Here is a 21,982-nt window from a genome sequence, read left to right as displayed (position 1 = left end):
AGCCCCTGCCTGTAAAGGGGGTCAAGGATGCCCGGCTGGGGGTCACAGGCTGCTGGGGGGCTCGCTAAAGGCAGAGGCACCCCTGGGGTTAAAATTCCCATTGTTGCTATGGTTACAGGGCCAGTGTCCCAGGACTTACCCCTCCCGCAGGGCATGGACTCTCCACCTCCCCTTGGCTCCCGTTGCTGGGTGCTCAGTGGAGGGGGTCCTGGAGGATGAGCAGTGTGCCTGTGACCAGAGCTGAGTGGCCCACACTAGCGCTTAGCAACCAGATGCTGCTGGGGGACCGCGGCTGTGCGTCTGCACGCGCGCATGTCTCTTTGTGTGTGTGTATGTGTATGCATGTGTGTCTCTCTGTGCGTGTGTGCGTGTACGCGTGAGTGCATGCACGTGCACGCATGTGCATGTATGTGCGTGTGAATGTGTGCGTGTGTGAGCAGCACTCTGCTCCCCTGTGGCTGCACATTTTATAAGCCTGTCACAGATTTAAAGAAACCTCCCGGCCCACTTTGTACGTTGAGGACGTTAGGCTCGAGAATCCGACGCGGTGGGTGCTGTGGCTGAGGGCGCCTTCTGACCAGACACCAGCTGCCAGGAGCTCTTCTGCTCAAAGCCGGCCTGGCTTCCTCCCAGGCGTCACGTGTGTGTGGACGCACGCCCGCACACACGCGTCTGCGAGCTCGGGAGCCGAGGGCCTCGTCCCAGCTCCTTGGCTGGTTTTCCCCTTTCCTGACGTTTCTTCGTTCACCGGGAAGATGGCTACATCAGGGCACCGTGTTTACAGCCTGGAATACGACGCAGCAGTATTCCAACCCGACCTAGGAATGTCCTTGCGCACGCGGAAGAATTCGCAAAGCTGTTACTGAGGGACTAAACGAAGTCAGGGGAGCACACGCCGCGGGCTCCTCTCTGTTTTTGGTCCCGAACGCCCAGCTCCTCCCTCCCTCCCCCGTTCCTCCGCCCCCTTGGCAACCGCAGGCCTGTTCGCTGTATTTGTGAGTCTATCTGTGTTTCATAGATTTCTACAGTTTTCAAACGCACAAGACAAATCTCTACCCTGCGGACAGATGCAATCATCTGCAGGAGCATTGTCGAGAAACGCCCTGGCAGGCCTGTCACCAAATTCTGGGTCACAGTTATGTCCGTGGGGTGAGGGTCCCCTCCCCAATTTAAATTAAGAAAAAATCCAGTATCAGAGTCATTTAACGTTTAATCACCGAGTCTGCAGTTTCACAGAGCACCTGTCAGACCCTGCCTCCAAGCTGTTCAGGAGGCAAAAGTAACCCGGGCTGGGAATATTGGCTGTAACTCTTTTTTTTTTTCATTCTCTGTCTTTTTTTTCATTAATAGGTTTATTATTATTATTTTTTTTTAGATCATGTTTAGGTTTACAGAAAGACTGAGCAGCTAGTACAGAGGACAGAGTTCCCAGACACCCTCCTCCACCCACAATATTCGTATCATTTTATTATTGTGTTTACTTTTGCTTTGCTGGATGGAGCAGGAAGTGGTACCCACTCCAGTGTTCTTGGCTGGAAAATGCCATGGATGGAGGAGACTGGCGGGCTACAGTCCATGGGGGTCACAAAGAGTTAGACACGACTGAGCGATGAACATACTTGCTTTGCTGGAACTTTTTTAAGATTAAGTTTTAGCTTTCAGAGCAGTTTTAGATTCACAGCAAAACTGGGCAGGAGGTAGAGAGGTCTCTCCCGTACCCCTCGCCCACAGCTTCCCCCTGTATCAGCATCCACCCGTTACTGCTTTCAGTGTTGATCGGTCTGGCTGTGTCGGGGCTTGGCAGCAGCACCCGGGACCTTCGCTGCGTCGTGTGGACCTTTCGTTACAGCACCCGGCGCTCTAGTTGCCGTGTGTGGGCTTAGTTGTTCCGTGGCCCGTGGGATCTTAGTTCCCTGACCAGGGGTGGGACCTGCGTCCCTTGCATTGCAAAGCAGATTGTTAACCACTGGACCACCAGGGAGGTCCCCATCCCCCCATGACTGACACACACCTACATCCCCCAGAGTCCACAGCTTACATTAGGGTCCACTCTTGATGTCAGACACTCCATGGGCTTGGACAAATACATAATAACATGTACCCATCATTACTGGGCTTCCCAGATGGCTCAGTGGTAAAGAATTCTCCTGCTAATGCTGGAGACGCAGGTTTGATTCCTTGGTCAGGAAGACCCCCTAGAGGAGGGCATGGCGACCCACTCCAGGGTTCTTGCCTGGAGAATCCCATGGACAGAGGAGCCTGCTGGGCTACATACAGTCCATGTGGTCGCAAAGAGCTGGACACGGCTGAGAGACTGGGCACATATGCACACCCAGCACCGCTGCCTCCTAAGGAGCAGGTTCTGCCCAAGAGCCCCCCGCACGCCCCGTCCACCGTCGAGTCCCTGGATCCAGGCACGAGAGGCGTGGTCCACACAGCCCCGCTCCTGGCATTCTGACGGGGGACTGGGACTGGAAGTGTGGGGCAGCCGGGGGGCTGAGCAGGCAGACACTGACCTTCTTGTGGGTACCAGGCGTGGTAAGACTTGGGTCGGGACAAAATCCTGTTCCCTGTAGAGTCTTTTGCTCCCTTTGGTCAAACATTTGAAGATACATTACGTATCGTTTTTCCTTTCACTCTCTTTTCCTTGGCTGTCAGGGAGCTCAAAGTCACACTAGAAAAGATGCAAAGCTGGACTGAGATCTGTGAGGGCCGGGGGAGAGGGAGGCACGGTCCTTGCTCTCAGTGACCCTCCAGTGTGTGCAGAAAGGAGATGTGCCCACGGGCAGGGTCAGAGCCCCAGCCTGGACTGTCTGGACCAGATGCAGAGGGGCTGCCTGCTCATCCAGTCTGGAACCCACGCTGTTGGGACAGTCAGTCACGCCTGCCTGACCAAGCTGGGCTGACCACAGACCCCCCTCTGGAGCTTGGGGTCAGCAGTGGCTGGAGAGGATGCCCCTGGCAGTGGCCCCTCCCCAGAGAGTCCGAACCGTAGCTTCTGCTCTTGAGAGCCTTGGAGCTGGCCCAGCTCCCGACCTTCCGGAGCGCAGCTCCCTGGCGTTGGCCTGGAAGCTGCGAGCTGCCCAAGTGCGCCCCTGAGCTTCCGGAGCGCAGCTCCCTGGCGTTGGCCTGGAAGCTGTGAACTGCCCAAGTGCGCTCCCGAGCTTCCGGAGCGCAGCTCCCTGGCGTTGGCCTGGAAGCTGTGAACTGCCCACTGCTGCCACATACCCGCCGTTGTCCGTTGCTGTTGCTTTAGGTCGCGTGGCTTACGTTGTTCAGTGTCAGCTTCTGCTGCTGGTGTCCAAAGGGCTGTGCAGACAAAGGCTCTGCTGTCCTTGCTGGGCTCAGCAGGAGGGAGCAGAGATCACTTAGTGATCTCTGCCCTGCGCCCGGCATGGGGAGAGATGGCCCCAGTGTCCAGTATCACAAGCTTGGTTCTGACCACCACTCTTCCCTCTTTACTCCAGACCCTGCGGCCTTCCTAGGAACCAAGTGCGCCCTTTAAGGAGGCCAGCTGCAGTGCCTGTCTTTATAATTCACGAGTAGTCTGCAGAATGTCCTTCCTGACGGCTCATCTATGCCTGTATCCAAGTAGCGCTTGACAATCAGCCTTCAGGACCTTGTCAACAGGACAGGCGGGAAGATGAATTCTCCCGCACTAATTCCCAGACAGGCCAGGGCTCTCTAGGTCACTCCTTTCTCTCAGCTCCCCCAGCAGTGGGGGGAGGACCTGTGGTTCTGGGGTGAGGGCTTGGGGGAAGGCTGCCCTTCGTGGCACTGCAGCTGGGCCCTGCAAGGCCAGCCCTCCTTGCTCATTCCTAAGCACCCCCACTCACCCAGCCAGCACAGAAGAGAGCCTGCCTTTGCTCTTGAAGACCGCGATGGTGACTCTGGCTGCACGGGAGCCCATTCCTGGGGATGATGAATGTCTCTTTCTGGTGGGGCACCTGGGCTTTCTGCACGGAAGCCAAGACATGTGTAAGGCCCTTTAAGAGCACTAATTTACATGGCAAGTACACAGATTACAGAATACCATATTTCACTGGTTTTACAGCGGGCCAGCGACTGGAGCCTGGGCCTCTCCAGACCTCGTGTCATTAATCTCGGGCCGGACGAGCCGGCAGATTGCATCTGCCCTCCCCTGACATGCCCCGCAGCCAGACGGAAGAGTGTCTCGTCTGGCTTTTTTCATTTTTCTCCTAACAGGTTCAATATTTTAACAAATCCAAGTGCTGTATAACTGGAGGTGGTTTCCAGGAGACGGGCCTCGCTCTCCATACTTCTGCCACGGTAATTAATTTAGTGGCTCGTGAGTTATGGACTGCAGCGCCTCCGAGCCCTGCCTCGCTCCCCTCCTGATGTTGCAAGGCCTCTGAGTTCCTTTTATCATGACGATGTCTCCGGTGGTGCAGACCAAGGGCCCAGGGGTTTCTGAGCCAAAGTGGACTGTGGCACAAGGCCACCCAGGGACCAGCTGGCCCTCAGCAGTTAGTCTCTGTGCCAGGCTTGGGGTGATGCTTAGCAGGGTATGGGAAAGAGCCGGACTCGGACTCCCTTGGGAGGTGGTGGGAGTGGGTTATGGGGCGCTGGGCTGATATCCTGAAGGACATGACTGGGGGCTTCCAGGCCCAGGAGGAGGTGGTACCTGCTTTCCCCATTTACCCGTGAGGAGACGGGGGCTCAGGGAGGAGAGGAGTTTTGCCCATGGGGCAAGACTATGAGGGGAGGGGCTGGGCCTTGAACCTCTGTGCCCGCTCGCTGGCTCCTGGCTTTCCTTAGTCTGTAAGTTGGCTGGGCGGGCCAAGGAGGCCTCTTGGTGCTGTGGGGACCTTTGGAAAATGAAGAAGCGGCGAAGGAAGGAAGGAAGAGGGAAACTTTCCCAGAAGGAGGGTGCACAGCCGCTCGAGGCCAGTGGCCCCCAGGGACTAGCAAGGGTTTGCTGAGCCCAAGTGAGGTGGGCTCCTCTTCGTTAGGAAGGACGGCTCCTCTGGGGGCTTCTCCTGGGGTCACGGCTGCTGCCGCAGCCCACACACCAGGAGGGGGCGGCCCTAACTCTCAGGGATGGGACGTCCTTAACCGGGACCCTGGCCGTCGCCTCCCCCACTTTCTGAGTGGCGAGACGTCGAACTGAGTCTGAAAGGAGTAGAAAGCCCGTGGTGGTGAGGGCATCTTCACAGGGATGGGGCGGGCGGCGGGTAGGAAGCCTTCTGACCCGCAGGGAGGGCGGGAGGCTGGGACGCGCACCGCTGTGCCCACTTTACACACAGGGGCCGAGGCAGGGCGGGACGGCCTGGTAAACTCCGAGGATCCCCCGACGGAATCACAGCGTCAGAGGGCCGGTCGCCAGGGCCGGGGCGAGGCGTCCCCAGCCTCCTGCGGGAGGCGGCCCGGGCAGCCGCTGTTGGCCTGGCTCAGGGTCCCGGCTCCCTAGACTGCGTGCTGGGAGAGAGGGGTTCCTGCCTTCTATGTGCTTTTGGTCTCACGTTAGTCATTAACTAAAGAATTGCTTCCAGGCAACAAACAAGCAAGACCGTGTCCACAATATTTTGGGAGCGTTCTCCATCTCCTGCGGGGCTGAAACAATGACTCAGTACCCAAATGTCACCCTTGGCTGGGAAACAGTTTCATATGAATAAATATGAGAATCCGCAGCACCCGCAAGATGAGCGAAAAGGAGTCTGTGCTGAGGAGATTCAGAAAAGTAACGCTGTTTACTTTCGTGTTGGGTGAGAGTGTTTCTCTGAAAGGCTGGGTTTTAATTCTGGCTGAGGAGAAGGCAATGGCACCCCACCCCAGTACTCTTGCCTGGAAAATCCCATGGACAGAGGAGCCTGGTGGGCTGCAGTCCATGGGGTCGCTAAGAGTCGGACACGACTGAGCGACTTCACTTTGACTTTTCACTTTCATGCATTGGAGAAGAAAATGGTAACCCACTCCAGTGTTCTTGCCTGGAGAATCCCAGGGATGGGGGAGCCTGGTGGGCTGCTGTCTATGGGGTCACACAGAGTCGGACATGACTGAAGCGACTTAGCAGCAGCAGCAGCAGAGGACAATTCTCCCGCTTTGGGCTCAGGAGTGAACCAACCAGCATTTCCTAGAGTCTGAGAATAGCTGCGGGGCTCCTTAGCTCTTTGGCCTAACGTGGTCTCTGGGCTCAGGGAAGAGGCTCTGCCTTGGGTGGGCGTGGCCATGTGCCTTACTCTGGCCAATGAGACGGGCAGGGGTAAAGCTTGTCCCTCCTGGAAAGACCCCTGAAGGGCCCGCATATCTGTTAGCCTCTTCTGGGAGGAAGTGCAGACAGAGACGGAGCCTCCAACCCTTGGGTCCCTGGGGTCGAGTAGGAAAGTCTCATTCGCCGCATGCACGCAGCACGATTGACGGATGAAGGCTCTCTTTGTTACTGGGGCAGAGCCTATTGTAATGCCTACAGACGCTTCTGGTTACAAGCCCTGGGAGACACTGGGTCACATGAAGCCCAGTAGGGGAGGAGGGTTTCTTAGGGTCTCGACAGTAGGTGAGCGTCTAGAGGAGGGGTTTCCACATTCCTTGAGTGCTGGGTGTGCTCTGGGAAGCCCTGAACCCACCGCCCACAGGTCATCGCCCTGGACCTCCCCCCTGGAGATGACCGTGACCATGGCCACCTTACAGATAAGCAGGTGGGGTCACAGAGGAGAAGGGGCTTGCCTGGGGTCACCGTGGCAACACCACATCTGGCGTCCTTCCCTTGGCCCCAGCAGGGCTCTGTTCCTTAGGGTGCATCCCCCCAGGCTGTTTCTGGTCTTGCAGTGATGGTCCCCTTTCTGCAGGTCAGGACCTGGGTGGGGCCTGATTTCAGATTCCACTCCAGGGCTGTCTGCGTGATGAAGATGACAGTGAGTGGTCATCCGGAGGAAAGTGGGGCTGTCCTAATGTGACTGGTCACCCTCGCCGGGCTGAGCCAAGAGGCAGGGGTCAGAAGGGCGGGAGGATGGACCCCGTCTGTAGGCTCCGGGAAAACTCAGTAAAAGCGGCCTCCCTGGGCCTGGGTGGCCGGGTGGTGGGCAGTGAGCTGTCATCGGGAGATACTGACCCCCCAGGGGTGGGGGAAGGGAGGAGGGGGAGCCACAGACCGCACTGGCCGCCTCCCCGGGCCCCTGCTTGTGCCCCCATTCCCTCTGGGGTCAGCTGTTTGCCCCAAATAGACTAACCTGTGTCCGGCCTGGGACCTGTCCTCACAGGGCCCCCGCAGGTCTGGGGGACGCTCTGCAAGGGCCCCAGCTCACAAGACCCTGATGGCCCCCCAGTCCCGCTGGTCCTGAGGTGACCTTCCCGCCGGGCCTGGCCCCTGCCAGGGGCTGCGTGGCCCTCATCACGGGGCGCAGAGCCCTCTCACAGCCTCCAGGTGTGGCCGCTGGGCATTGGGAGAGGGGGCTGAGGCGGCTCCGTGTCGTGAGGTGCTGGGAGGGTGCAGCCTCCCCCTGGGGACTGCGTTTGCACAAATCTCATGGCCCAGGCGGTGGAGGGCCGCCTGTGAGAAGTGCATCTGAACGTGGTTCGCCCTGGACGTGCCGTTTATCTGATGCAGCAGGACCGAGAGCCGTGACGACCAGCCAGGTGATGACCAGGGGCGCTGAGAGCCTCTGCCACTCGGGCCAGCAGCTGGCAAAATGCCCACCTGTGTCTGCAGAGGCCCAGGGGAGAGCCGCCTCCGCCCCGCATCCCCTGCCTCCACTAGACCACCGAGGGCGGGGTCAGAGGGAGCCCCCAGTGCCCCAGGGGGCTCTCTCGGAGTGGCTTCTGGGAATGGAGGGGCGGGTCAGGCTGCTCAGAGACAGGAAGACAAGGAAGGTTGCCGCACATCCAGGGCGAGGCGGGGGCCCCATGCGCAGACCCTGGGTCTGGGCACTAAATTCTCATCACAGAATGCCCTCCCATGACAACAGAAAGAGGCTGGTGGCCAGGCAGAAGCTTGCTCAGCATCTGGGGCTCTGGCTGCTCCGACTGGGGGTCTGGCCATCCTGACCAGCCTGAGTCAGAGTGACCTCAGATAGTCCAGCCCCCATTGAGCCTGGTCTCCCCTAAAGCCCAGGGTTTGGCCGGCTCTCCACCTGCATCTCTTTCTCACTTGAAAACGTCACTTGAACAAGAACAGTGACACGCTGAGCTGCCCGTGGGGCAAGAGTCACGTGATGGCCCAGCCTGGCCCTTCTGCGAAGTCGGCTGGTGGGGGAGGAGACTCGGGTGAAGCCCGCTGCCAGCTGCTTTGGGAACGGCTGTCAAGACCAGCTCCTTGAGGAGGAGATGCTGACAGCCGGGCAGCCTCCCAAGGCCACTGGCTGGGGCCTGAGGATCCAGGCAGTGGGTCTCAGCAGCTCTCCTCAAGGGTGCGTGAGGCCAGATGGTGGCTCAGTCTCTGGGGGTGCCCTGTGGGGGGGAAGGGTGGAGCAGAGGGACGGGGCAAGACGAGTCTCTTCTTCCCTTTGGTGGGGGAGCCTTCAGCCAGCCTGCTGTGGTCAGTCCAGGTGGGCTGCACAGAGGCCGTGACAAGGAGACGGCTTTGTACACACACGTCCAGGCTGAAACAAACAGTCGATGGGCTTGCCCTCTGTGCCAGGTGCTGGGACAAAGGGGTCACCAGGGCAGGCAACGGGCGTCCCGCCAGGGAGTCACATGCTCAAGAGCTGAGGCACTAACAAAAACCGGTAACAACTATACGTAACATACGGAGCATGGTGTGTGAGCTGAGACAGGAGGCGCGGGCGCCAAGGCTGAGGAGGGAGGCTAATTTAAAACCGGGCTCAGGGCAGGTCTCACGGAGGGGGGCATTTGAATCGAGACTTGTGGAGGGAGGGAAGGGCCATGCCAACACCTGCCAGAAGAGCATCCACAGAGGGAACGGTGCGTGCAAAGGGCCTGTGGTGAGAACAGCCTGACAAGCTCAGGGGCAACCAAGAGGCCAGGAGCATCGGGCAGGGGGAGGGTGGCAAGAAGGCCCAGGAGCGCCAGCGGGGGCAGGTCTTAGGGCCTCAGGGGCCAGGACTTTGGCCAGACTCCGGGTGGGAAGGGGGTCTCGTGTTGTGAACTGACCTGGCTCGTGGTTTAGAAGCTCCCCCTGGCTCCTTGGAGACCAGGCTGAGCCATAGTCACGGAGAGAAAGGCCAGGTCTGAAGAGAGATCGCACAAGCTCCAAGATTGTAGGGCGCTCGCCAGCCTGCGTGAGAACATCCCCTCGCAGGGCTTCAGTTTCCTGTTTTGTAATGTGGAGGGCTTGTAGACGTCTGGGTGGAGAGCTCAGGGAAAGCAGGCCACCTTGGACCTCGATGTCCCCAACAAGGTAGAGGAGTTTGGTGGAGAAGCCCAGCCCCTGCCACTAGGAGAAACTCAACCCAAACTCGATGCACAAACACCCCTCAGACTGTGCATCGTCCCACCTGAAGTCCTCGTGGGCCGTGGAGGCCAGGTCTGGTCCCTGCATTGCTGCTCCAGGACCAGGGATTTGGAGAGAACCACAGCTCGGTGGAGACACGGTACAGATCAGATTGCCCGGTGCGAGGATGCTGAGTCCATCAGACCACGTTCCTTTCCTTCCCAGACACACAGCTGGACCACGCGGCCCTGCACCTGGGAGGGACCCCGTGTTTGTCCTCTGACCAAAGGCCTGTGGGCAGAAGTGACTTAGCTCACGAGAGCCCTGCGCGGGGCCCGTCACCAGCGTCCCTCCACCAGGGCTGGGTCCCAGCCTGAGGGGTCAGGCAGGTCGCCCGGGAGAACGGAGCCACCACCTGGGCCGCGGCTGTAACCTTCCACGCTGGCCAGCGTGTGAGTGGGAATGGAAGTTGTCTCAAGCCTCTGAGACGTGGGGATGTTTGTTACAGCAGCTGCCTACGGACTAACCCTAACTCCTTACAGGATGTGCACCCAGGGCCTCTTGGGGTGTCCGAGTGATTGCCTCTGAGTGGAAGCTGTGACGGTGCAGACTCTGGGGAGGCCACGTGCCTTTAGCTGGCTCTTACATCTGTGGGGTAAGGAGAGCACCTGCCTCAGGTGGTGGCCCTGAGGGGTGAGGGGGTGCAGTCCAGGTGGCCCAGAAGGGGCCTCCCCTGGTGCCCTTGTCACTGGTCTTAACTCACGCTCTCCACCCAGGTAAGCAGGCCTGCAGTCGAGAGCTCTGGGACACACAGTTGCTCTGACTCCCAGGCCCGCCCTGACGGGGCCTCCCTTCGGGCCTCGTCATCCTGCCTGCCTGCAGGTGCTGGCTCCAGGCTGGATCCACACACCCCAGCTGGCCTCTGGCCGACTCAGGCGTGGCACGGAGCCAAGCTCCCCTGCCCGCTGCCCAGGTTACCCTCTGGACTAGGGCCATCTTGGTATAACGATTATCATTTCTTTTGAAGAGATGGAGAAACCAAGGCCCAGGTCACCAAGTGATCCCATCAAAGTCACATGTCAGCGTGAGCAGCCACGCCAGGGCTACAAGTTGCCCCCATGATCCACAAGATTCCTAGGACCCCAGACTCAAACAGGCTGACATCCCATCCAAGCTCTGCCCCACGGGCTGGGTGAGCTCAGGCAGCTGCCTACGTAGCCTGAGCCTCAGTTTGCTCACCTGTAAAATGGGGAGGTGATGTAAAACCAGCCTCCCAGATGGTCCCAGTGACCCCACCTCCTTGGCAGCCCTTCCCATGCTGGACCAAGCTGGGTCTGTGTTACCAACAGCAGTCTGCAGAATGGGTGGTACATCATCTGAGATTAGGTTATAAAAGGCAGTGCGGCTGTGTCTCAGAGGGCTGTGTTCCTGTCTCTCTCAGAAGGCGGGGCAGGCCAGCTGCCGTATTGTGGTTAGCAGTCTTGCTGGAGAACTGGGGCCTCTTGCCAACGGTCCCGTGAGTGAGGCTGGAAGAGGCTCCTCCAGCCCCACGCAAACCTTCAGATGAGGCAGTGCCAGCTGTCAACCTGACTGCCCCTTCCTGAGAGCTCCTGAGCCTGCCTGAGGCCGCTCTGTAGGCTGCAGAGATTGAAATAACAAGTGCTTTTTGTTGTCTCCTGCAGCCAAGACGTGGCGGCCACTTGTCTCCCCCTTGCAGTAGCTGTGAGTGAGTAATGCCCACCCACCGGGTGGGGCGGCCTGGGGATTACACGCAGGTACCTGGGTGCCTAGCTCCCGGCCGGCCCAGTGCCTCGTGGCCCACTGCCGGTCCCTCCCTGCCCTCATCACGCTTGCTAACCCTTACCACCCAGGAACCTAGGAGCCTCTCGCTTGTTTGATCAAAGCTAGCCCTTTCCTCTCTCCTCCAGAGCAGTTCGGGAATGTGGGTGATTACCAGAGCAGACAGTGAGGTTTTATTAGGAGCCATAACTGGGATGCTTGTGTTTGGAGAAAGCTGGGGAGATTTACAAGTGGTGGCTGGTGGAGGCGGGCGCTCTGCGTCTGTACGCACTCCTCTCCTCCTGCCTCTGGAGAAGCTCAGCCCTTGAGTCTGCTCCCTTCAGAGCAGGAGGAGGCGGAAATTGAATTAGTCTGCACATCTCTGCTGCTGATGGTTTTACTCAGGGCCATTTCGCTTGCTCATTTTTAATCTCTTCCTTCCATTTTTAAACAGCTGGCAGCTAAGTGGAGCTCAAGTGCACATTCTGGGATCATGTCCAGGCTCCTTGCCAGCCTGATCCCCTCTCTAGAGTGTCCCCTCCAGCCGGTGGGGAGGAGGGCTGCAGGGCTATGGGGGGCTGAGGAGAGCAGGTGGCAGAAACCGGAGCCTGGAGGGCAGGTCCGGAGGGTGTGGTGGGGCCCACGTGTGCATTTTAAACCAGGCGGACCTCTGTGACCATGTGCAGGCGATATTCACTGCCTTCTCTGGGGGTCCTGGGACCCCTGCCCCCATAGCTGAAGCCCTCTGGTCAGAGCTGTTATTCAAAAGCTCAGGATTCACTCCGCCAACTGCGGGCGGGCCTGCTTCCCAGCCTCCTGAGGCTGTGGCGACCGCGAGGGCCGCTCTCCGCCCAGGGCCCGGCCCTGCGAGGGCTCGAGAGGCGCTCACTATGATTATTCATAGCAACTGAGAAAGGAAAGGCCAGAGTCCTCCCCCCAGAGCCGGGCCACCGCTGAAGGAAGGACACCGACCAGCAGAGAGCTGCTGCCTTTGTCCAGGGAGAGAGCAGGGTGGACCAAGGTTGGAGGCGCAACCCACCAGGCGGATGGAGCGGCAGGTGGGGCCTCAGCCGGGGAGCCCTGTGCCTCGGGGTGTGGGGGCGTGGCTCGGTGGGCGCAGCAAGGTGTGGGTGTCACGCACAGGGTGTGGCCACAGCGTGGGTGTGGCTTGGTGGGCGCAGCAAGGTGTGGGTGTCACGCACAGGGTGTGGCCACAGCGTGGGTGTGGCTTGGTGGGCGCAGCAAGGTGTGGGTGTCACGCACAGGGTGTGGCCACAGCATGGGTGTGGCTTGGTGGGCGCAGCAAGGTGTGGGTGTCACGCACATGGTGTGGCCACAGCGTGGGTGTGGCTTGGTGGGCGCAGCAAGGTGTGGGTGTCGCGTGGGCGTGGCAGGGTGGTGGGAGAGGCGTGGGCGTGACGCATAGGGTATGGATGTGGCCTGGGCGTGGCAGGGGTTGTGGGCGTGGCGCGGGCGGGGTTTGTGGAAGGCCGCAGGGATTCCTGCCCCCAGTAGTAGATATAATGGTCATCTGAGTTAAATTCACCCATTCCAGTCCATTTTAGTTCGCTGATTCCTAGAATGTCTACGTTCACTCTTGACATCTCCTGTTTGACCACTTCCAATTTGCCTTGATTCATGGACCTGACATTCCAGCTTCCTATGCGATATTGCTCTTTACAGCATCGGACCTTGCTTCTATCACCAGTCACACCCACACCTGGGTATTGTTTTTGCTTTGGCTCCATCCCTTCATTCTTTCTGGAGTTATTTCTCCACTGATCTCCAGTAGCATATTGGGCCCCTACTTACCTGGGGAGTTCCTCTTTCAGTATCCTATCATTTTGCCTTTTCATACTGTTCATGGGGTTCTCAAGGCAAGAATACTGAAGTGGTTGCCATTCCCTTCTCCAGTGGACCACATTCTGTCAGTCCACTGACAGAACTAAAATGGACTGGAATGGGTGAATTTAACTCAGATGACCATTATATCTACTACTGAGCGCAGGAATCCCTTAGAAGAAATGGAGTGGCCCTCATAGTCAACAAAAGAGCCCAAAATGCAGTACTTGGTGCAACGTCAAAAACAACAGAATGATCTCTGTTCGTTTCCAACGCAAACCATCAACATCACAGTCGTCCAAGTCGGTGCCCCGACCAGTAATGCTGAAGAAGCTGAAGTTGAGCAGTTCTATGAAGACCTACAAGACCTTCTAGAACTAACACCCATAAAAGATGTCCTTTTCATCATAGGGGACTAGAATGCAAAAGTAGGAAGTCAAGAGATACCTGGAGAAACAGGCAAGTTTGGCCTTGGAATGCAGAATGAAGCAGGAAAAAGGCTAACAGAGTTCTGCCAAGAGAATGAACTGGTCATAGTAAACACCCTCTTCCAACAACACAAGAGAAGACTCTACACATGGACATCACCAGATAGTCAATACAGAAATCAGATTGATTATATTCTTTGCAGCTGAAGATGGAGAAGCTCTATATAGTCAGCAAAACCAAGACTGGGATCTGACTGTGGTTCAGATCATGAACTCCTTGTTGCAAAATTCAGACTGAAATTAAAGAAAGCAGGGAAAACCACTAGAGCACTCAGGTGTGACCTAAATCAAATCCCTTATGATTATACAGTGGAAGTGACAAATAGGTTCAAGGGATTAGATCTGATAGATAGAGTGCCTGATGAACTATGGATGGAGGTTTGTGAGATTGTACAGGAGGCGGTGATCAAGACCATCCCCAAGAAAAAGAAATGCAAAAAGGCAAAATGGTTGTCTGAGGAGACCTTACAAATAGCTGTGAAAAGTAGAGAAGATAAAGGCAAAGGAGAAAAGGAAAGATATAAGCATCGGAATGCAGAGTTCCAAAGAATAGCAAGGAGAGATAAGAAAGCCTTCCTCAGCGATCAATGCAAAGAAATAGAGGAAAACAACAGAATGGGAAAGACTAGAGATCTCTTTGAGAAAATTAGAAATACCAAGGGAACATTTCATGCAAAGATGGGCTCAGTAAAGGACAGAAATGGTATAGACCTAAGAGAAGCAAAAGATATTAAGAAGAGGTGGCAAGAATACACAGAAGAATTATATGAAAAAGATCTTAATGACTCAGATAACCATGATGGTGTCATCACTCATCTAGATACAGAGATCCTGGAGTGAGAAGTCAAGTGGGCTTTATGAAGCATCACTACAAACACAGCTAGTGGAGGTGATGGAATTCCAGTTAAACTATTTCAAATCCTAAAAGAGGATGCTGTTAAAGTCCTACACTCAATATGCCAGCAAATTTGGAAAACTCAGCAGTGGCCACAGGACTGGAAAAGGTCAGTTTTCATTCCAAACTCAAAGAAAGGCAGCGCTAAAGAATGTTCAAACTACCGTACGATTGCACCCATCTCACACGCTAGCAAAGTAATGCTCCCAATTCTCCAAGCAAGGCTTCAACAATATGTGAATCGAGAACTTTCAGATGTTGAAGCTGGATTTAGAAAAGGCAGAGGAACCAGAGATTAAATTGCCAACATCGGTTGGATCATAGAAAAATTCCAGAGAAATATCTACTCCTGATTTACTGACGACACCAAAGCTTTTGACTGTGTGGATCCCAACAAACTGTGGGAAATTCTTCAAGAGATGGGAATACCGGACCACCTGACCTGCCTCCTGAGAAATCTGTATGCAGGTCAAGAAGCAATAGTTAGAACTGGACATGGAACAACAGACTGGTTCCAAATGGGGAAAGGAGTACATCAAGCCTTTGTTTTGTCACCCTGCTTATTTAACTTATATTCAGAGTACATCATATGAAATACCAGGCTGGATGAAGCACAAGCTGGAATCAAGATTGCTGGGAGAAATATCAATCACCTCAGATATGCAGATGACACCACCCTTATGGCAGAAAGTGAAGAACTAAAGAGCCTCTTGATGAAAGTGAAAGAGCAGAGTGACAAAGTTGGCTTAAAGCTCAACATTCATAAAACTAAGATCATGGCATCTGGTCCCATCACTTCATGGCAAATAGATGGGGAAACAGTGGAAACAGTGGCTGACTTTATTTTTTTGGGCTCCAAAATCACAGCAGATGGTGATTGCAGCCATGAAATTAAAAGATGCTTAGTCCTTGGAAGAAAAGTTATGACCAACCTAGACAGCATTTTAAAAAGCAGAGGCATTATTTTGCCAAGAAAGGTCCATCTAGTCAAAGCTATGGTTTTCCCAGTGGCCACGTATGGATGTGAGAGTTGGACTATAAAGAAAGCTGAGCGCCAAAGAATTGATGCTTTTGAACTGTGGTGTTGGAGAAGACTCTTGGGAGTCTCTTGGACTGCAAGGAGATCCAACCAGTCCATCCTAAAGGAAATCAGTCCGAAATATTCACTGGAAGGACTGAGGCTGAAGCTGAAGCTCCAATACTTTGGAAACCTGATGCAAAGAATTGATTTGAAAAGACCCTGATGCTGGAAAGTTTGAAGGCAGGAGGAGAAGGGGACGACAGGATGAGATGGTTGGATGGCATCACTGACTTGATGGACATGAGTCTGAGTAAGCTCCGGGGGTTGGTGATGGACAGGGAGGCCTGGCATGCTGCAGTCCACGGGGTCTCAAGGAGTCAGACACAACTGAGAGACTGAACTGAACTGAGGAAAGAGTAAATTGAGGCAGTATTGAGGCATGATGCTCAGAGGCTGTGAGTGGGTTGACAGGTGTAGGCAGTCCTTTCCGAGCCCCAAGAAGGTGCATCCTCACGGGAAAGGCGAGGAGTGGCCGCGCATCAGCGGGTGTGGGGTGGGGTGCATGTGCTGCAGGACGCCTGCACTGCGTGCAGCTGGGGGAGCTAGGCCAGGGTCAGGGCAGGCTCCCCGGGAGGGAAGCGTGCGTGGGTCTCTGAGGAGGAGGAGGTTTTTCCCAGGAGCGGCAGGCGCTAGATGAGCACCCACTTTTGGGCAGGGGGACACAGATGGGTGGGGGCGTGGGGCTGCAGAAGGGGGCCCTCATGGGCTCACAGGTGATACAGAGAGGCAGGAGGTCCAGGCAGGGCCTGAGGGCCTGAGTGGGCTCTGGCAGTGGTGTGGGCTGTGGGTGGAGCAGGAGGGGAGGGAAGCGTGACTCGCGGGAGACAGTGAGGGGCCCTGGCACTGCCCGCAGCCCACTGTGCCCGTTCACCAGCCGTCCCCTCTCCCACCTCCACCCCCGCCCGCGGCTCCTCGAGGCTCCCAGGCCTCCAGACTGTTGGCCACCCTTGCTTCTGCAGTTCGGGTCCATGTAAGGTGGTCCCTCCCTGCGCCGGGACTGTGGTCCCGGGACCCACTTCAGGAGCGCTTGGCTGGTGATGACATGGGCGTAAAAGACCACAGAGCTTCTTCCAAGAAGGGGCTCCCGAGGCACTGGCCACAGAGTCCGCCTCAGGGCAGGGCACAGATTTGGAGCCCATGCTTTTATTTTTAAGTGATAGTACCAAATAAAAGCTGATTTGTTTGGGAAGTCACATTCCTTGAATCAAAAGCTGGTATGTCAGATAATAAGATTAAGGTTGGCCTCCCACCTGGTTTGACTGACACCAGGCTTGGAGTTCAGTGGGCTGGGAGGGTCAGGATGTCTGACTCCCGGAGTCCGGAGGGGGCTGGCTTTCCCAGGGTGGTGGGTGGGTGGGACACCCCAGAGGCACCCGTGCAACGCCCCGCAACCCAGGGCCCCCGCATTTGTCACCAAGTTTTCACCTTTTAAGAGACGGGAGTATTTTTAACCAGCCTGTCAACACCCTTGTAATTAAACAAAATTTTCACATTGAAAACTGACAAAATGCTCCATCTGAGGAAGCATAAAGGCCCCTTAACAGCGTGGAAGCTGGGGTGGGTGCTTATCACGGGGGAGTGGAAGATGCATTTTGAAAGAAGCCTCAAAGGAGGGCTCTGGAAGATGCAGCAAGGGACTCAGAGCAGGCGCAGAGCTCGGTCCTGTGGCTCTGATGTCCGAGGGGGACTCAGAGCAGGCGCGGAGCTCGGTCCTGCGGCTCTGATGTCCCAGGGGGCACTGGACTTACGTATCACAAGGGAGGTGATGCCCTCCGGGGCTCTTTAGGATCCTGGGGCAGGCGAGGGGGTGATGGCTGCCCCAGCTGTGGACTCTGGGTGGGGGAGATGGTGGGCGTAGTGCTCCCAAGTCTCAGAGACGCTGTTTCTTCATTAACCTGGGTGAGGGGTCACCCTGGCCTGAGAGCAGGCACCCAGGAGTGTCTTCAAGGCCAATTCATTCCCTGGCTTCCTGTGGAGCCCTAGAAAGGCCCTGACGCCAGCCCCAGAGGCACCACTGGCCCTCATGGGGATTGCACCCCAGTCAAGGCACCCCCGGACCACCTGACTCCCGGACATCGACCCCCTGCTCCAGGAGCCCAGGGTGGCCCAGGCTGCTGATGGGTGGTGTGGGCAGGTGTCCCCAGAGGTGCCTGGAGAGCTGACGCTGGCCCTCCTGGATGAACAGTGCTGGGAATCTGAGCCTCGGAGGGGCTGGCGGGGCAGATGAGGGAGGGGTCTGACCACAGAGCCTTCAAGGTCCTTGCCAGCCCTGGAAACCCCTGAAAGATGAGAAGCAATGAATAATCGATGCTTGAACTCAGCTTCCCCTGCCCTCAAGGCTGCTCCTCACACCTTTCAGCCTAGTCTTCAGAACAGCCTCAGGGTTCAAGGGCATCTCAAGTGTACTGAGCAGGGTGCACACAGCAGGCTGTTCACAGACGGTTGTTGAGAGACTTCCCACTGTTGGCAAAGCTTGGTGAGCTTTCTGTTTAGATAAACGTGATCTGTGTACACCAACCCCCCCACCCCCGCCCCCGCCAGGCCGATGCACCTGTGCAGAATGACGGCCCCAGACTGAGTTTGTGACCCGGGGGCTCGGCTCACTCCTGGTGCCTTGGGGGAAGGAAGTGACAGAGAATAACCAGCTGGCCGGGCAGGGGGCGGGGCGGGGACGTCTCACTTCCGCCCTCAGCTGGTCCGGTGACCCCAGTGACTCTGTCTGAGTCCCCAAAGCTGCCTGGAGCTTCCACAGCCCATAGTGAGACTCAAGAGCAACTAGACCAAACAGCCTGCCCAGGGCTATGCTAGGGCCTGGGTGGGAACTGGCGGGCTCCTGTCGGGGCTCCGCTGCAGTCTGGCTGGGGACCACCTTCCTTCCTCAGAATCTAGTCCCTTGCTCCTGAAATGGGACAGTCAGAGTGGCTCTGCAGTTTCTGCTGGGCCACGAGTCCCAGAGGCGAGACCCCATCCTCTGCCCACAGTCCCCGCCCAGCAAGCAGTAGGCCCCGAGGGCGCGTACATGGGGCGCGGGGGCCTATAAGCTTGGTGCTAGCCCCGACGCTGGCCCCTTTCCCACAGACGCTGCCCCGGGCCCGGCCACTCTCCAGGGCAGCTGTCCTCCAGCCCATGGCCCGGCCCGGGGCCTCCGTGCCTCCCACTGTGGGGAGGAGAGAGATGGAAGGTCGCCACCTCCACCTGGAAGGGCTGCTTGCGTCTCACTGGCTAGAAGCGGTTATGTGACCCCACCTCCCGTCCCACCTCCCAGAAGAAGTTCTGTGACACAGGGGACCTGGTGAGCAAGAAGGGCCCTCTCTGCCTCTTAGGTTCCTTGTAGATGAGCAAACACTTGTGAGCTTGCTGGAAGCTGTGTGGGCGGCTGTTGGTGGGGTGGGGCCACGGCTGGGAAGGCAGAGTGTTTGCTTAAATGATGTTTAGTTCCAGGAGGGTGTCCTTTCAACACGTGTTAGATGCCTTATTACACTCAATTAAATCCTCGTTGAGGACAGTGTTTGAAAGGCATTTCCAAGGGAGCGAGCCAGCGCTGGTCGCTGGGTGTCCGGTTGGTCCTGGCCTCAGGGAGAGAGGCTGCCGCCCACCGGGTGATGGATCGTTCTGCGAGAGCATGGCTGATCCCCGGGTGGGGGCCAGGAGTGAGGCTCTAATGATGGATGACCCAAACAGGCTGGTTTAATTTCCCACCATCACCTGCCACTCTGCGGCTGGCGCCTGCGTCATTTCCCAAGCTCTGTCCATCCATCAAGCATGCATGAGGCCAAACGTGCTCCTCATTTCATTGTTGGGGGACCTTGGGCTGGGGGAGGGGACAGGGAATGGGGGCACTGCCCTTCTCGGAAGCAGGATGGGAGATTGGCAAAACCAGAAGAGCTGGTTAGATGGGCTAGGCTGGTTGATGTTTTAGGAAGAGTTGAAACCCGTGTGCTGATTTATAATTAGGGTTGTGGATGGTGCGTGCAGACCTTCCCTGTTGCTGGACACACAGCTCAAGGAGGAGGCTGCCTGGAGATGCCGGCTGATGCACCACAGCGGGACCTCCCTTGCGTTGTTCCTAAGAAGGGGCGCTGTTTGACTCCCCACCCCCTGAACCCTGCTGGAGGTGCTTCATTTGTGTGTGTGTGTTTTGGTGTGTGTGTGTGTTTTGGTGTTTGTGTGTGTGTGTTTTGGTGTGTGTGTGTATGTTGGTGTGTGTGTGTATGTTGGTGTGTGTGTGTCGGTGTGTGTGTGTTGGTGTGTGTGTGTGTTGGTGTGTGTGTGTGTGTGTTTTGGTGTGTGTTTGTGTGTGTGTGTTTTTGGTTTGTGTGTGTTTTTGGTGTGTGTGTGTGTGTGTTTTGGTGTGTGTGTGCATTTTGGTGTGTGTGTGCGTGTTGGTGTGTGTGTGCGTTTTGGTGTGTGTGTGTGTTTTGGTGTGTGTGTGTGTTGGTGTGTGTGTGTGTGTTTTGGTGTGTGTGTGTGTTGGTGTGTGTGTGTGTGTGTGTTTTGGTGTGTGTGTTGGTGTGTGTGTGTGTGTTGGTGTGTGTGTGTTGGGGTGTGTGTATTGGTGGGTGTGTGTGTGTGTGTTGGTGTGTGTGTGTGTTGGTGTGTGTGTTGGTGTGTGTGTGTGTTGGGGTGTGTGTATTGGTGTGTGTGTGTGTGTTGGTGTGTGTGTTGGTGTGTGTGTGTGTTGGGGTGTGTGTATTGGTGTGTGTGTGTTTTGGTGTGTGTGTGTGTTTTGGTGTGTGTGTGTGTGTTTTGGTGTGTGTGTGTATTTTGGTGTGTGTGTGTGTGTTTTGGTGTGTGTGTGTGTTTGGTTTGTGTGTGTGTGTTGGGGTGTGTGTGTGTTTTGGTGTGTGTGTGTGTGTTTGGGTGTGTGTGTGTTTGGGTGTGTATGTGTGTGTTTTGGTGTGTGTGTGTGTGTTTTTTGGTGTGTGTATGTTTTTTGGTGTTTGTGTGTGTTTTGGTGTGTGTGTGTGTTCTGAAGTGTGGGCTGCTGGTTGGTCGAGAAGCAGCCGGGGAGCAGAAGGAAGTCCCATATGTTAGTGATGAAACTGTCTCATCGCTGCTGGGGGCCGGTGCCTCCTCCCTCCCCGCTCACCTTCTGCCTTGGGCCCCTCCTCCGAGGGCTTGCTCCATCCCGGGCAGGGGCGACCTTGGCCTTTTAGGTCCTGGCGGGTCCTTCAGAGGGGTGCCAGCAAATTTGATGGCCGGATGATTCATCCCAGCCTGCCACGCTTCCCTTCTTGGAGGTGTCAATTGCCTGCCTTTAAAAATAGCTTTATTGTTTTCTTATTATAAAATGAATCCATCGTTATTGCAAAAAAAAACAGTTCAGAAAATTTAGAAACTTGACAGAGACTGTCACCACCCCCTCCCACCAGCAACCACCCAGTGAATCCATCGTTACTGCAAAAAAAAAAAAAATTCAGAAAATTCAGAAAGTTGAAGAAGCGAGTGGTGATCACCCCACTGACTAGTGGGCGCCCCATTTCTAGGCAGAAAGAGACACACGTATGTAAACACACCAAGGCTGTGTGCTCGCACCCGTTGGAGCCATGCAGCTCCCGCTTCTGGGTTCTGGGGACGTGGTCCTCGTCCACGGATGCCGAGCCACGTGGCATTTTCCCGCCTCCAGCGACTCACTGCTAATGCAGTTTCCAGTGTGGCTGGTGGGACCTTGGGTGCAGCAGGGAACCCTCCCAGCCTCTGGTCCTCGTTAGGGAACCTGGGCTGATAACACCCCCACCTCTGAGCCCAGCTCCAGCCTCGGGGAGACGGTGCTCATCACACGGGGTCTGGCCCAGACCTCGCAGTGCCTCTGGGCGCCCGTCCTACCATCCCTGTGGTGTGGCTCCTGGTACAATTGCGCGAAGGGCTGACGGGCCCTTGCAGTACCTGTCCCGTGAACTCCACAGCAGCAGCCGGCCCCGGGGTAGGGTCCTTGCTGGCCGGGCTGATTTGGTGCTAAGGCAATTGCCTGAAAGAGGAGCTGCTGGGTCCCGGGGTCCCTCTTCCTTCGACGTGGAGTATGTTCAGGAAGTAGGTCTGCGCTTGTCTGATGTTGCTTTTAGAGAGCCTGACCTGGGGCCGGCGTTTGCACACAGGCCACGAGGCAGAAGGTGGAAGGGGCTGGTCAGAGGGGGCATGGCAATCAGAGGCCCCCTCCTCTACTGGACACGCGGCCCACCCTAAGCGGCCAGGCTGCGTCCAGTTTCCTGGAGACTGGAGTCCAGCTCGGCCTATATTCTAGGCTCGGTTGGGGGTGCTTGGCGGAGAACCGCACAGGGCCTAGGCGGTGGGATCGGGAGCCCCAGCCTCCCCTCCCCTCCGGCCCCTCGCACCAGCCAAATGCTGCCTGGCCCCTGGCTGCTCTCGCTGGCCCGACAAGCTCTGACTCCGACTGGACCCTGGCAGTGAGGTCGTGCCCTGGGATGGCGCAGCATCACCCTGCTGTGTGCGGGCGCCGTGCTGTTTCCCTGGCATTTGCTTTTATAAACTAGACAACAGTCGTAGCTGTTACTTGTCACATGCGCATTATGGGCCCTGAGTCCCAGTCTCGA

The sequence above is a fragment of the Bubalus kerabau genome, chromosome 11, assembly GCF_029407905.1.
Source record: "Bubalus kerabau isolate K-KA32 ecotype Philippines breed swamp buffalo chromosome 11, PCC_UOA_SB_1v2, whole genome shotgun sequence".
Lineage (NCBI taxonomy): Eukaryota > Metazoa > Chordata > Mammalia > Artiodactyla > Bovidae > Bubalus > Bubalus kerabau.
This window is presented reverse-complemented; position numbering follows the sequence as displayed.